Source organism: Protopterus annectens, chromosome 10.part0 (assembly GCF_019279795.1).
Source record: "Protopterus annectens isolate FY-2018-M chromosome 10.part0, PAN1.0, whole genome shotgun sequence".
Lineage (NCBI taxonomy): Eukaryota > Metazoa > Chordata > Ceratodontiformes > Protopteridae > Protopterus > Protopterus annectens.
The window spans coordinates 1,489,469,047-1,489,486,344 of record NC_056744.1 but is presented as its reverse complement, the minus strand read 5'-3'; positions in this window follow the sequence as shown (position 1 = coordinate 1,489,486,344).

The following is a 17,298-nucleotide window of genomic DNA, read 5'->3' as shown; positions in this document are numbered from 1 at the left end:
TAATCTGCTGGCAGGTTGCCCTCAATCGGCCTGAATAACAAAGTCCTGGGTCCTGCGCCGGTTGCTGTCTCCTCTTCCATGATATCAAGTCATCAGGGGTGTAAAACATGCAGCCAACGCCATTTTATTCAGTTTTTCTTGCCCCAGATGTCAGGTGTCCCCCAAAAGGAGAGCAAAAATATATATATAAATATCAATAAACAGCAATATATGTAAATGTACTTTTAGCAACATAAACTTTACCTTCATCTAAAAGCAAATACACCACAAAGGCTTTAGAATATAATGAAGGAAAGAGAAGTTATAGAAAAGGGGGATGGTAGGTGGTAACCCGGACTGCAACAGTGAATATACTCGAACATCTACATTTATGGTAAGTGTACACAACTGTACTATATTCTTTGTGTTTCACTGTTGCAGTCATTACATTTGGGTAGAATCTCAAAGCTATGGATGGGAGGATGGAACTAAATAGCATTAGGGGGGGCTATAAGGTCCTGCAGAACTGCAGTGGCAAGGCCTGCCCTGGATTTGGAGAAGAGAGGCAAATGATAATGCTTTGTGAAGGTATGCACAGAGCTCCAAGTAGCAGCTTCTAGAATGTCTTTTGTTGGAACTCCTCTGAGAAAGGCTGCTGAGGTTAAGGCAGCCCTGGTGGAATGTGACCTGATTCCCTTGGGCACAGGTTTACTATGGTGCAAGTAGCAGAAACGAATGCAGTGGCTTATCCACTTAGAAATAGTCTGCTTTCCCCTCTAATCATGAAGCAAATGCCTCCAGTAGTTGCTTAGACTTTCTTAGAGATTTGGTCCTGTTTAAGTAGAATCTTAGTTGTCTGTGTACATCCAATGAATGCAGAATTTGCTCCCCCTTATTCTGCAGATTTGGGTAAAATGTTGGCAGGTGAATAGTTTGGTTAAGAGCCACACTGGATACCACCTTAGGCAAAAAGGAGGGATTGGTTCTGAGGGACACGCTGTCCGGGTAAAATGTAATAAAAGGCTCCACAGCCATGAGAGCCTGTAGTTCTGAAACCCTTCTTGCTGAAGTGATCGCCAAAAGGAAAGCTGTTTTCCAAGATAAAAATTTTATATCCGCAGTAGCTGCTGGTTCAAAAGGAGGCAGGATGAGTTTTTCCAGCACAAAATTGAGGTTCCATGCAGGAGTTGGTGATCTTCTGGGAGGCCTTAAATTTTTGGCCCCTCTAAGATACTGTTTTAGCACAGGATGAGAAAAGATGGGAGGCTCCGTGTTGTAATGAGCCGAGATGGCAGAGGCATTGATTTTTATTGAAGAAAAAGATAGGCCCTTGTCAAGCATCTCAGTCAAGTATTGTAAAATCTGAGGAATATTTGGCTCTGTTGTGTCTGTTCCTTGCGCCTGGTTCCAAGCATATAATCTCTTCCATTTATCAGCATAAGATTTCCTAGTACTAGGCCTTCTAGCATCCAAAATGACATCAATCATAGATTTACTGAGAGGTGTTGTTTGAATAATTAAATGATCAGCCATGCTGCAAGGTTCAGAGTTTGGAGCTGGGTGTGCAGAATTTGGTTGTTCTGCTGAGACAGTAGATGAGGTATTTGAGGCAAGTACTAAGGAGTGAGACATATTCCTTAGGATTGGGTACCAGTGCTGGTGAGGCCAGTCTGGAGCAATTAGGATCATTTTTGTTTTTTCCTGTCTGACCTTTAGTAAGACCTTGGAGAGAAGAGGCAGAGGGGAAAAGGCATAGACTGATGGGTTTTTCCAACTGAAGGATAGGGCATCCACTTTCCATGCTTATCTGTGATAAGTCCTTGTGCAGAATTTGTTCAGTTGATAATTTTGGGGAGAGGCAAATAGATCTATGTCTGGGCTCCCCCATTTCTGTGTTACCATGCTGAAAATTTGTGGATCCAGTTTCCACTCATGTGGGTCCATAAGATTTCTGCTTAGGTCGTCTGCCAGAGTATTTTGTTTTCCTTTCAGGAATTGAGCTTGAAGATGTACTTGGTAGGTCAAGGCTGTGTTCCACAATGTCATAGCTAGTCTGAAAAGGGGGTAGGAATGTGTACCCCCCTGCTTGTTTATGTATCACATAACCTTGGTGTTGTCCATCTTTTATCAGTAGTTGTCCTGGATGAAATAAGTCTTTGAAGGCTGTCAGAGCATTCTGAACCGCTAGCATCTCTTTCTGGTTGATATGCAGATGTATTTGTTTTGGGCTCCATATGCCCTGAATGCATCTCCCTGCCAGGGGGGGGGGGCCCAAGCATAGTCTGATGCATCTGTAGTTAGGGTTTGGGTGGCAGGGGTTAGAGTGAATGACAGCCCCTTGTTTTGGTGACATGTCTCTGCCCACCAAAGAAACTCCTGTTGTAGGCAGGGAATGAGAAGAATCACTGTTTCTAGACTGTGACAATGTTGACTCCATAAGCTTTTTAGGTACCATTGAAGTTTCCTCTTATGCAGTCTTGCATATGGAATTAGAATGCAGGATGCCATGAACCCCAAAGCCTGCAGAATTTGTCTTGCAGATAACTGGGTTTTTGTTGCCATCTGTTTGAAGTATGTTGTCAGTTGCCTTTGTTTGTCTGGTGTAAGGTAAGCCATCTGGGCAGTTGTATTCAAGCTTGCACCCAGGAATGTAATTATTTGAGAGGGTTCCAGTTGTGATTTCTTTTCATTTATTGTGTACCCTAGGCATGTTAGAAGCCTTTTTACAAATGCCAGATGTTGAAGAAGAATGTCCTTGCTTTCTGCTTGAATGAGACAGTCTAAGGATAAATTTGTATGCTTCTTTGTCTGCAAAATGCAATTACCGGTGCCAGGCACTTTGTAAAGACCCTGGGTGCAGTAGATAAGCCAAAGGGCAGTGCAGAGAATTGGTAATGCAAAAAACCTGCCTTGAAGCGGAGGTATCTTCTGCATGATTCCCTTATTGGAATATGCAGGTATGCCTTTTTAAGAGTAGAGTCACTAACCAAGCGTTCCTGCCCGGCATAGGCAGTAGCTGTTGTAAAGTCAGCATTTTGAATTTTGGAATGTCCAGGTACGTGTTCAAAATCGAGAAGTCCAGTATTGGACGCCATGCATTGTCTTTTCTGGGTACCAGGAACAGCCTTGAATAAAAACCTTGTCCTTTTTCCTGTTCTGGTACTGGTTGAATTGCCCCCATCTCCATGAGGGACGTTACTTGTTTCTGAGCCTCTGCCCATTGATTCTGTGGCAGATCTGGCCAACCGTTTGGAATTGGCAAAGTATGGAAATGAAATGTGTAACCCTGGGATACTATGTTTAATACCCACTTGTCCTGGGTAATTAACTGCCAATTTTGAGCATGAAGTGCTAATTTTCCCCCCAAGGGGGCTGCCAAAAGATAGGTGCTTGGTGAAGGAAGAGGGAAGTCATTGAGACTGCTTACTGTAGGGTTGTGCTTTGTTTCCTCCAGATTTGGAGGTAGAGGCACCCCATTGCTTGGACCTGTAAGAACCCCGTGATTGGTATCCAGAGCATTCTGAGCACCTGAATTTGCCTTGAGAGGCTCTGTTGGACACAGGAAAGGACCAATTTTTAGTAGGCCAGTGCCTACTGAACCTAGGTGGCTGCACTTATAAGAAATCTTTTACAGTTTGCATAGATTTAGCTTTGTCTTCCATTTTCTTTAAAACCTCTTCTGCCTTATTACCAAACAGAGTATCATGCTGTAAAGGGGCATCCAACAATTTAGCTTTAACATGATCAGGCAAATTTTGCTCCTTGAGCCAGGCATGCCTTCCAATCACAGATCCAGTAACTGCGGCCCTGCAAGAGGCCTCCAAGGAATCAAAACCACATTGCAAAGTATGCTTTCCAACCTGTTCTGCTGCATGCAATAATTCCTGTAATTCTTTACTTTCCATACAATCTGAAATCAACATAATTTTCTGTTTCAATAAGCCCATAACATGCTGTTGATATTTAAGCATATGAAACTGGCAGTTTAAGGCCCTAATTGCCAAGGTTGCAGACGTATAAAAGTTTCCCCATCTATCCAGTGCCCTGGAATCTCTACCAGAGGGGGTAGGATTTTTGGCTATAGAGGCCTTTACACCTTTGGGACCCTGTGATATAGTCTCAGGATCATCAGCAGGATTTTTGAATAGAAATTTGTGGGAGTCAGGAACCCTGTAGTATCGGTCTGGCTTGCTAGGAGCCGGTGGTAGGTAAACAGGAGCCATGCTTGATTCCGAAAACACATCATCAACAATGTCTAATACAGGCGGTATAGCCAAAGGCCTATGCTGAGGAAGGAGAAGGAAATCCCTAAGCCTCTTTTTTGATTCAGAGAAATCCTAATGAAAATGTTCCCTTAAAGTATACAAGGTTTCACCAAAAGAATAATCCTCAGGAGGAGATGCAGATGGGATGGATTCTTCTGCATCTGTATCCTCTCAGGGAGGAATAGAAAATTCCTGATCAGAAGAGGAATCAGAAGAAATGGAAACCTGATCTGAAGATTCATAATCAGTGTCTTGCCTAGGCCTCTTAGCAGTGTGTGTGTGTGTGTGTGTGTGTGTGTGTGTGTGTGTGTGTGGGGGGGGCTAATTAAGTCTTCAGCCATTTTGATCATCTGTTTTTTAGGCATAGGGGCCTGAGCACGTGGCTTATGCATCGGTTTTTTAGACTTAGAAACTGTTTTTGAAGTTGGTGTTGGTTTATGTAAAAATGCTGAGGCCTGAAAACACCCTCAGAAGCCGGTGCCTGCTCAGCGGCTCCAGACCCATCCAATGGAGAGACATCCGCGGGTCCAATACTCTGAGAATCTCGGGGCATACCGGACTCTGCTTGGGTCTCGGTAGAGGCCTGCGACTCAAAAGTATCTGGTATCAGGGGCTGCAAAAGCACCTCACTGAGTACCGGCGAACCAGCGACTGGCTTAGGAAAAGCTTAGTCGTCGGTTTTGGACCTCGACGGTCTGTCTCTGTCTTTTTCTTTGCGTTTTTTGTGAACTCCGGTAGTCGGATTGCTAACCGATGACATTTCAAGGTAATTAAATCTGGATTCAAAATATTTTGAAGCAAAATATACCAACGCTTAATAGTGCATTGGTTAAATCTAGCACAAAACCGACAGCAAGGCACGTTATGATCTGGGCCTAGGCAAGGAATACAGTACAAATGAAAATCCTTATGAGGTATTTGCTTCCCACAAGTAATGCAATTATTAACTTTTACTGACATCGGTAAGGAGTAAGAAAAAGCTTTCCCAATGGGGTACTTAGCTTTAGTTGAAGACTTCGGTTCTGAAACTCGAATGCAAAAATTTCAGGAGTCGGCCGAACGTCACTTGCGAACTGCTTCTGCTTTGGGCGCCGCGCGGCAAGAAAGACTGAATAAAATGGCGTTGGCTGCATGTTTTATACCCCTGATGACCTGACATCATGGAAGAGGAGACAGCAATCAACGCAGGACCCAAGACTTTGTTATTCAGGCCGACTGAGGGCAACCTGCCAGCAGATTACCCAAATGTAATGACTGCAGCAGTGAAACACGAAGAACAGCTTGAGTACTTCAAACCATTTAGGCACAGGAGAATAATATGCTGATAAATTTATCAACAGCAAAGCCTATGAAATTTGAGAGAGATAGATTGCAGGATGAGTATTTAATACAGCACACGGTGATTTAAAATGTGGATTAATTTAAGAACCTGGGTATATGAGTAAATCCAGTTTAGAGGGTTTTTTTATCATATCACCAAATTGGTTAATTATCATTTTTAAATCTATAGGCTGTTAAAAGATTTATATTAAGTCTAGGAAATCAGAAATGATGAAATGATAGACTATAAGTTATACTAGACCCAAATTAGAGTATGGAATAATAATTTAGAAATCTTATTATAAAAATTAGCTTAAGTATAATGAAAAGAGCACATAGAAGACATAACAAGGACATTTGTGGATCTGAAAGTTTAAGCTATTACAAAAGATTAAAATATTGAACTTTTTACTCATTTTCATATTGATATTTAGGTGAAGACCTTAAGTAGAGAGTAATTAGAGACAAGTACCTCTAGGAATGTTTAGAGTTATCAAAGAGTAGTAAAGAATCAGACAATCTGTATAGGAGATAATATGGGAATGAGAGATGTAATAACTGGAACTCTGTAAGAGCAGCTGACAAATAGATAAAATTTCTAATTATATTAAAATAAGCACTACTTCAGAATTTAAGAACATCTTCTGCACTTATACGGAAATTACTGTTCTGGTACATTTGCAAGGGCATTATTGCCCATGCCTAAAATATTTGTATGTATGTACATGTATGTAAAATGTGCAAATATAAATAAATATAAATAAGCTGTTCAATCAAGTGACTATGTTACATATCCAAGGATACCTCCATTTTTTATTTATGTTTTATTTTTAGGTGTAATTGTAGTCTTTAAACTAATGATTTTATATTACAGACATCTTGAATTGTCATAATTGATCAGCAAATTGTCTATTTGCAACTAAATATCACATTTGCTCTCTATTGCAATTTACACTGTTTCTCTGTATAACTGTTACATTATATTAAATAGCAACATATGCCTAGATAAGTCATTAATTGCAAAATAGTCAAATAAATAAAACCATGACTTCACATGAGACCTGTATGTCTGCTTGCTTGTTTATTTTTTTATATAAATTAAATCACAATTTCACATGTAATGTATGTGTCTGTTTACTTTTTTATGTATGTATGTATGTATGAAAGTAAGATGAAAAGCTGTTTTAAGTAAATAAATATGTGGAGCATTTAGCTGGTTAAAATAAGAGCATTCTAAGGATAAATAGGCTCAACCTATGACTGATCAGGATGTGAAGAACCAGTGTCTGGCTCCAGCCTCAGGGGCCACAGAATGGAATGTAGTACAATGCCTGCAACATTATCAAACACTGCGCCTACAACACAGAAGCCCACTTACATGGTTTCATCTTAGACTGGCACTTAAGAAGGAGCAGTTTTCAGCTATGAGAAGGGTACCCTGGTTACCCAACTTCAGGTGAGGGCTGTACTGAAGAAAACAGTGGTGTGATGAAGTTTGGATCCCAAACATATACTCCACACTCAGATTCCATGCTCATTTAGCATAGTGGCAGCTTCTCGTGGGCAGTGGGCAAGGACATCATGGGAAAATATCAAGAAATTATGAAAATGGAAGTACAATGCTTATGAAAGATAGCTGAAAAATAACCTCTTATACCACATCTAACATTGTTGTCTCTTATTTGCAGAAACTGGATGTAACCTGTAAGACACACATTGCACCTTCCAACAATACTTTTGTTTTCTGGAGCTTCCTGCATGTTAGTTCACCTGGAGCCTTGCTGGTGCTCTTCAATGTCAATGAAAACACCTGTCTTATATATCACCTCATGGAACATGCTGACATTACCTGCGATGTATTATGGTACCTACGGTATAACACGTAAAATTTGTGTTAAAGCCCAAATTCTGATATCTACACTGAGGCCACAGAGTTTGCTGAGCTTTACACCCTTCCACAATCCTTACTGTTGCCTGCTATTCATGGTGATACTTATATCAAGGGTTCCAATGGCATTTTTGATACCTGCAGTTCTTGATCTGTAGGTCATTCTTCATCAGACAGGGTGCTGCCCATCATTAGGGTACATAGCCCATTCCACCCTTATTGACTGCTTACAGCTATGTAAAATGTACACCACCATGAACACCCATAACAAAGACTGTAATATTTTATAGACACAGACATAGAACATGGCTGGCACAACAGATTTCTATCCCAAGGAATCCTATACTTACTGAATAAACTTCCTATGTATGTTAAGCAATACTGCACATGGTCTGTATTCAGTAATATTCTGAATGAATGGTCTGGAAATCATAAATCCTCTTTGGGGTATACAGCATGGTGCTTCTTGACCATGGAGCTTAACTCATTCAGCAGTGCTTGGGCTTAGCTGGCTATGCTTATCAATGGTCTTTTGAGCTGCATGCCTACTATATACCTATGAACTTATCAACCTAATATATAATTACCAAGTACCTTACAAATGTGCATATTGCACATAGAATATAAATGCACACAAAAACATCAGTTTATTGATGAATGTATTTCTATAAGCCACCTCATTTGAATGTCATTATATGGTCAGTAATATACTGACCACATCAATTTTCATACACCATGAATGTGCTACAGATATCTCTGAAATGCACATGCCCTGCATGGCAACACTTACTGCACAGTTTAGCTTTATACACTGTGCTATTTTTCCTTTCTGAATACCACCTACTGTGTTTTATGTCCTGTAAGAGTACCAACTGTGTACACACATAACAAGGTATCTGTAAACAAAAAAGAAGTTATGTACTCACCATAACGTTCCATCTGAGTAGGTAATCTTCATTTGTCAGCAACCTGTGGATATCGGATCCGAGCCGGCAGCTTCAAACAGCTAAGATCCGAGCTCCAAGCTCCTTCCCCCTTACCCATAATCCCCTGCTAATCCTTCCTGCCCTCAGATCGAGTTTGCTTAGCAACACGGAGTATTATAACACAGGAGTCACCTGCAAATCCTAACCTAAGTTATCTGGAAACAAGGGCTAGGAATCCTTCTAGTACGCACTATAGGTTAGGGGGATGGAGGGAGGGTCGGTTGCTGACAAATGAAGATTACCTACTCAGATGGAAAGTTATGGTGAGTACATAACTTCTTTATCTGAAGTAGTTAACTTCATTTGTCCATCAACCTGTGGGACAGAGTCCCCAGCTACACAAACCTTGGGAGGTCCTCATGGAAGGCTATTCCGCAGCACTGTGGAGCCGAAGGATGCTCTCCCTCTGGAAATTATGTCCAACTTGTAATGGTTAATGAACATATGAGATGAAGCCCAAGTGGCTGCTGAACAAATGTCATCCAAGGAAACTCTGGACCAAAAAGCGGCAGAGGTGGAAACTGAACGAGTAGAATGAGCGTGGATTCCTTCAGGTTCGGGTCGACCAGAACTTTGATATGCTAGTTGGATACATTGGGAAATCCATCTGGACAATGTAACTTTCGATACTTGTTTTCCCAAAGAGAGTTTTGCAAAGGATACAAAGAGTTGGTCTGATTTCCTGTGACCAGTGGTCCTGTGCAGATAAAATCTTAATTGCCTGTGTACGTCCAGGGAATGTAACTTATATTCACCTTTGTGTAAGCTCCAGCATGTCCTATCAGAAGGGGGACTAAGAATTTTATCAGGCCTCTTGGGAATGGGCTCCACAGTGTCTGGCTCCTTCCATGCCCTGGTAGTAATCAGGTCTACCAGGGGGTCGGCGGGAGGGAACACCCAAGAGGTAGATGGGCCTGTGTCAAACGCCTCCAGAAACACAGACTCATCAGGGGAAGGTTTTTGGGAAGACCACCCCACTCTAATTCGAAGCATTTCCATGATGTCTCCAAAGGAGACGTCTTTGGGGGGGTGACCTTGGGGAACCATCCCCTTCCTCTAAATCTGTGTCTGTTGTCAAGGACTCAGCTGAGTCCAAGTGCCTCCTCTTGCACTTACGTTTGTGAGGAACCTCCTCGGGAGGGGGGGGGGGGCTGTCCGAAGAGGCCTCACCAACCACATATTGTTCCTCCAAGGGAACTATCTGGGACGTAGGCGCAGGCTGTCTCTGGGGCCGGGTGATGGAAGGTAGGCCCGTCTGAAATGGAGCACAGGGTGGAGCCATAGCAGAAGCCTGGGGCCTTGAATCCCTCGATAGAACCCTCTCCACAACATCGAACACTGAAGGGGAGCTGCTCTCCCTGGGAACTGAGAGCAGTCCCCTCGGATCCGATGTGTGGATCGGAGCCAGCGCTGAAGCAGTCGGATCTGAAGGGCCAGTATGCTCTGACCGAGACGGAGCCGAAGACACACTGACTCCTCCGGATCCGAAGCTCAGCTCCTATTGGCTCCGAGAGCTCGGATCCGAAAAGGGACCTGACAAACTTGAGGGTGCTGTCGGCGCCGAAGTACGAGGTACTATCGGAGCCGACACTCCCCCGGCCCCAACGCTACTCAGCTTCAAAGGCGCCAAACCCCAGAAGTGGGTCGGAGAAGGAGCTATTGGGGTGAAAAAGGGGGTCAAGCTCCCCCCCAGAGGGGGGGGGGGGATACAGGAGCACTCCCATCTGCAGCTGGGCCTGGAGGAACCTACGCATCATCCGGTCCATGTCTGCAATGGATAAGCTTCTAGTTGACCTAGAAGAGGCCACCGAGGTGGGACAGGAGTGCCGCCTCGATGACCTCGAAGGCGACTGGGTCTCTTCCTCCTCCGGCTACAGAGAAAAATGGGGTGAATGGAGCCAGGAAGGAGAAGGCCCAGAGGCCTTAGGAGAAGCCACTTGCTTGGCCGACGGGGCCGAGGAGGAAGACTTGGCCCGCCGCTTGTGGTGTTTCTCTTTTCTGCACTCTCTCCTAGCTTCCCTCTCCTCCTGGCCTGTGGTTGGAGGGTGAGTCCTGGCCAGGGGAGTAGGGATGGGGGGTGGCACTGCCATGGCCATGGCAGGTACCACAGAGGGAGAGGAGGACGAAGTCGGATCCGGGGGCAACAGTCCCGCCAAGACCAACTTCGACCTCCTGTCCCTCAAAGCCCTGGGGTTGAAGGCTGCACAAATAGTGCAGCCTGAGGAGAGGTGGTCAACCCCAAGGCAAATAACACAACGAGTGTGGCCATCCGCTGGGGACAGCTTATGGCCACACTCGGTGCATTTAGAAAAGAAGGCTTTAGGGGCCTCAGGCATACTTAGAAAAAAATTTAAACACTAGGCCCAACACAAACACGCTTTCACAAACACACAGGGGGAGGACAAACTAACTATACACAGTTAAGTTTAACTACAAAAGGTTACTAACAATATGAATAGACTAGGGGTAACACACACACAAATATTTTTTAACAGTTAGAAGAAAAAGGAAGATTTTTCTCACAAAATACATTCTACCCACGCCTGGAAGCTCGATCAAGCTGCTGACTGAAACACGGCAAACAAGATCTGAGGGCAGGAAGGATTAGCAGGGGATTATGGGTAAGGGGAGGAGCTTGGATCTTAGCTGTTTGAAGCTGCCGGCTCGGATCCGATATGGATCCGATACCCACAGGTTGATGGACAAATGAAGTTAACTACTTCAGATCTATCACTTCACATGGAACTTGTGTGTCTGCTTGCTTATTTAATTTATTTTGCAAAATAAATGAAACAAAAATTCCACATGGAATATATGTGTCTGTTTACTTATTTATGTATGTATAAAGTTATACTGGCTAGTTCTAATTAGACACAAAAAGTCTGTCTAGTGTATAGGAATATTAATTCAATAAAAGCCATTAATTTATTGTGATCTCATGAGATTTCAGTTATAATTGAAGGCATACACTCAACCTTATAGTGCAGAGAGTAAAGTCTTGCCAGAAACATTTAAATGACTAATGTCGTTACCAAAGTCCAAGATAGAAGAGTACACGACAGTAACTTACTCAAGTGTTACACAGGAGCAATAAGGTACAAGTCCATATGACTCGAAGATGACTAGTTACTTCCCAGGAAATACCCTCTACCCCTTATCCCCCCACTGTTACTAAAGCACAGGTCCTCACTGTGTTCTCCACAGCTAAACACACTACAGCAATGAGCCCTAATAACACCCAGGGATGCCTCCTCTATAGTTTGAAAAATGATGCCTCAAGTCCACCAGAATGTCTATTCAGCCACAGCCTCCAGACAGGCTACATCCCTAGGGATGCAGGACTGCAACAGTAATCCCTCTACATAAAGGTGGACCATCCACAGACTCAGAGAATTAGAGACCCATAAGTTAGACTAGTTTTATATACAAGGCCATGGAAAAAGTTATTATGGACCTAGTAAATACATAGCAAATCATCAAACATTGGACGCACCCCAGTTTAGTTTTGTCAAGGGTAGGTTCCCCCTACTAAACCCAGTGGAATACTTTGAGAAGGCCATTTGAGCCATGGATGATGGGCAAAAAAGTGCATACTGCCTACCTTGATCTGGTAAAGGCATTCAACACACTATCCCACTTGGGTATTATACATAAACTCAAAAATTTAGACATAACTCCCTATGTAACCCGATGGATAGTCAAATGGCTCATCGATAGGAAACATGAATTCAGGGTGGGGGAATCCATTGCCACAAATAGGCCTATTACTACTGTTGTTCCACAGGACTCAGCACTTAGAACTATGAACTTTCCCACTACCTCTGTTAGCAACTTGGTGGATATGGGCATCTTGAGGCAATGTAGAAACTGCCTCATATTTAATGACAACCAGTTAATTATTACACAAACTGATCTGTTATGTGAGAGATGTGTTTACACAATATATATACATACATACATATATATACATCATATAAGCTTAAAAACCTCAGTTTTGGCCGGCTAAGAACTTGCTGTATTCAACTGGACGTATAAGAGAATTTAAGTACCTTTATCTGCAATTTTTTCAAAAAAATACAGTATTTAAATTGATTCTAACTGTGTGTTGCAGGAATATTAACTGAACTGGAAGTTAGTCAGTGTTTGCTGAATTTTGTTATTTGCTAGTAATTACAGGTGTGGGGGTAGCCACATTCTTTGATTTCCTGTTCTTGCCTATTTAAGTGGTACAGTGTGAAATATTTTCTGCTTAAAAACCTCAGCTTTGGCCGGCTAAGAACTTGCTGTATTCAACTGGACGTATAAGAGAATTTAAGTACCTTTATCTGCACTTTTTTTCAAAAAAATACAGTATTTAAATTGATTCTGTGTGTTGCAGGAATATTAACTGAACTGGAAGTTTTGACTCTTAGTGGCCTTGAAACTGCCCGTCCCTCTTGTAAATTTATGTTTGGATACTCCTTCTGGGCCCGTCTCATTTGCTCACTCAAATGAGTGCAGTGAGATCATATTCTGATTTCAGGCACTCCTACTGTGTACAAAGAGAGCATCTGGGAAACAGAAAAAAAAAATTAAGCTTGTTTCCTGCCTTTCCTGTTAAGTGGTATAGACTATTTGTAGGCTTCTGAGCCCCCAAGCCCTTCTGTGTTGGAGGGAAGCCTTCTAGCTTAGTTTTTTTTCCCCTTATAACTAGCCAGTTTTCTAGTTTCAGCACTAAAATCTGTTTCTTTGATCTCAGCACTTGTTCAGAAAAAAAAAAAAAAAATTTTATCTGCTTTTACTGTACTTGTGTTTCTACCTACTTTATTTTACTTTTGCATCATCTTAAAAGTACTCAATTATATTTATTACTGCTTGGTGTAACTCATTCTAAGCCTTTTGGTTTAAACACTTGGGCTTTGGAGCAGTTTTGCACTGAGAGGGTTTGTGGTCTGCACTGTAGTGGCAGAACAGGTAGCTTACATCCTTCTAGGTTGGGAACTGCTGATTGAGGGCTCAGTGTCTGTTATTCTAAAAGTGTATTAATTCTGGTTTAAGCACTTGGGCTTTCAGGCCAGTTATTTTACATTAAGAGGGTTCGTGGTCTGCACTCTTGTGGGAGGAGAGGCTGGACTCTGCCCTTCTGAGCTGGGAATTTCTGGTTAAAGGCTTATAGTGCATGCATATCTGAAATGCTTCTTACTGAAGTTGGTGCACCTTGTTTGCTGTGGCATAGACTGGATTCGGGCCTACTGGATCTAGCTTTGTTTGTGTAACTTGAGCACTAATCCAGGCATTCTCTAAAGTATTCAATTGTATTTATTACTGCTTGGTAGTAACTTGATTAAAGTGTAGCTATCATTCTAAGTCTTTTGGATTAAGCACTTGGGCTTCAGACCAGTTGTTTTACATTAGGAAGGTTTGTGGCATGCACTGTGGTGGCAGGACAGGTAGCTTTCATCCTTCTAAGTTGGGAACTGCTGATTGAGAGCCCATTGTCTGTTATTCTTAAAGTGTATTAGTTCTGGTTTAGGCACTTGGGCTTCAGGCCAGTTATTTTACATTAAGAAGGTTCGTGGTCTGCACTCTTGTGGGAGAAGAGGCTGGACTCTGCCCTTCTGACCTGGGAATTTCTGGTTAAAGGTTTATAGTGCCTGAATATTTGAACTGTATCTTACTGAAATTGGTACACCTTGTTTGCAGTAGCATAGACTATATCCAGGCCTGCTGAATCTAGCTTTGTTTATATGCTTGTTGTTTGTTTGCTTGTTATTTCCCTGGAACGCTAATTCCACCTAATACGCTTCTCACCGCTTCTGTGGATCACTAGTGATATCTGTATTGCTTACTGTACTTATTTCCTTGTTTCACTTGAAAGAAAGTTACTGTTTGTCATTTTTGCATTTAAGTTACCTGTAACATATTGCACTTAAGTTGCCTGGCACTTGCGCGCTAAAGCAATTATATAAGTCAGCACTAAAAATTAAAAGCACTACACCCTCACTCCCCACTGGCCCTTGTTTTCAATTATTAAGGAATTCCCAATATTATTCTAGCATGTCCAAAGGTCAGTTGTCAATCTCCTCTCCGGTCCAGCTGGTGAATCTGGGAATCTTGAGGCAATGTTACAACTGCCTCATGTACACAGACAACCCTCTCCTCCTCCCAACAAATTCCAACACATGTGAGAGATGCAAACATATACCCATACTGGAGGTGAAGCTCTCTCAACTCAGTACTGGCGAAACCAGTCAGGAGGAGAAGAAAACCACACTCACTACAATTCCAGTCTCACATAGACCTACCACAACAGCAAACCAAATACATAAACACACAAATACATACTCAGAGGCTCTAAATAAATATCTGCCTAAGCAGCAGAGACCTCCAAAGCAGACACCCAAGCAACCGCTACCCCAAAACAAAACACGTGCAAAACAGTCACAGCCCTTAAGACTAAACAACACACCTGATACACTTGTAATAGGTGACTCTATCGTCAGGCACACTGACGTCCCGCTCACCAGGCTGAACAAGGAGAGGGTCACGGTGAGCAGCCTGTTGGGTGCTAGGATCCGCCACATAACACAAGCACTCAGGTCACTCAAAGGCAAGTACAAATATGACTCAGTCATTGTCCATGCTGGTGTAAATGACCTGAGACGTACCTCCCTGGACTACATGAAAAGAGACATAAAGGAGCTCTCTGAGCATGTAGCCCAGGCCGGTAGGACCCTGACCTTGAGTAGCATCTTACCCTCACCAAGAATGATGCCACAATATGAAGACAAGATGATCAATTTCAACAATTGGCTTAAGTATTGGTGTCATTCAAAGGGGATCCAATGCCTGTCAGCCTGGGATGACATGCTCGACAAGCCACGATGCTTCGCTAGGGACAGCTTGCACATGTCTCTCCTGAGCTTTCGGATATTGGCAAAGGCTCTTGCTAGCCCTATAGTGTCTTTTTAGGCAAGGCTCAAAAGACAAACCCACCTCCATAGGTATCACAAGGGATAAGAAACTAAGAGTAATGCTACTCAACGCCAGAAGTCTAAACTTCAAGATGCACGCACTCGAAACTCTCCTTAGCATGGAGAACATCGATATCTGTGCAGTAACAGAAACCTGGTTCAGGGCTCCCGAGAGCACCCCAGCACTACCAGGTTATACCTCATACCATTCTTTTCTGCCCCAAAACTTGGACCGAACCACAAAAGGAGGGGAGTATCGATATTCATCAAAGATACCCACACCTCCAGGTTGGTAGCAAAGCACAAAGCATCAGAGACTATCCATGTGCAACTAACAGTGGGTAAAACTGCCTTCCAGTTTATAGCCTGCTACAGACCACCCTCCCAAACCCAGGAACCCCACTCGGCCTTTCTGAGAACACTAGAAAATATGAAGGTCTCTCCAAACACCATTATATTGGGCGACTTCAACTACCCAAACATAGACTGGGAGCATTACTCTAGCTCCAACACCCTAGCCCAAAGGTTCCTAGAATTTATAAACACAAATGCTATGGAACAACTTGTTACCACTCCCACAAGAGGGGAAAACATACTGGACCTGATCATCACCAACATGGGACTCTATGCTCCAGACCAGAAGTGTATCCCTCACTGGTAAGATCAGACCATAAACTAATCTCACTGGATATTCACATCCCGACCCAACCCCCTGCCCAGAAAACACAGTGAAAAACTTCTCTAAAGCAAATTTCACACTCCTCAAAACTGAGGTGGAATCCTTCAAAGCCCCCGGGCCTGTGGAAAATACGGCCCAGACCGCAGAATCCTTTATAAACGCATTCTATGGACATGCGATCCCAATAAAACCAAGACCCAATCCTCCAAAGGCAGACGTCCTGTCTGGTGGACCCCAGCCATAAACAAACTATACAATAGAAGGAGGAAGCTACTAAATGATAGAGCAAAATCCCAAAAAGGGAAGGCATCACTGATCAGTATTAGCAAAAAACTACGGGCACTCATAAAATTGTCTAAGGCCAGCTTCGAGAGAAAAATTGCACAGGACACTAAGGATAATCACAAGGCTTTCTTTAGTTATGTTAGGAACCTGGGTGGTAATTCCCAGATATGCTCAGAATTAGTCCAAAATGACAAAAAATACACTGTACCCACAGACATTGCCAACATCCTAGCTGACAGGTTCAGCGCAAACCCCCCCCCCCCACCAAAAGGGCAAATATCTATCCCAGCAGAGTGCTGCCCTTCTGACATCTCAGATGCTCAGGTAAGAGCCGCCCTCTCCAAAGCAAAAAACACAGCATCAATGGGACCAGACGGTGTCCCGGGCTGCGTCCTACATGAACTCCAAGAAGAGCTAAACCCAAACATAAAACTACTGTTCAATCTCAGCCTTACTACAGGATATGTGACCAAAGAGTGGCGTACAGCAACAGTGGTCCCTCTCCATAAAGGTGGTGCCTCAACGGATCCTGGAAACTATCACCCCATAAGCCTGACTAGCTTGGTTTGCAAAGCTATGGAAAGGATCATCATGGACCTCATAAATAAAGATATTGGGGACCTACAGACACTGGATCCTACCCAGTTCGGCTTTGTTAAGGGCAGATCCTGCCTCTTAAACCTGGTTGATTTCTTTGAAACAGTCACCAAGGCCATTGACGAGGGGAAAGTGGTCCACACAGCCTACCTGGACCTCGCAAAACCCTTCGATACAATACCCCACTCGGGCATTATAGATAAGCTCACCAGCTTAAATATAAACCCCTATGTCACTAGATGGATTGCAAACTGGCTCAAGGACAGAACCCACATGGTTAGAATTGCTGGAGCCATGTCAGACTCCAAACCAGTTACAAGTGGTGTCCCACAAGGCTCAGTCCTGG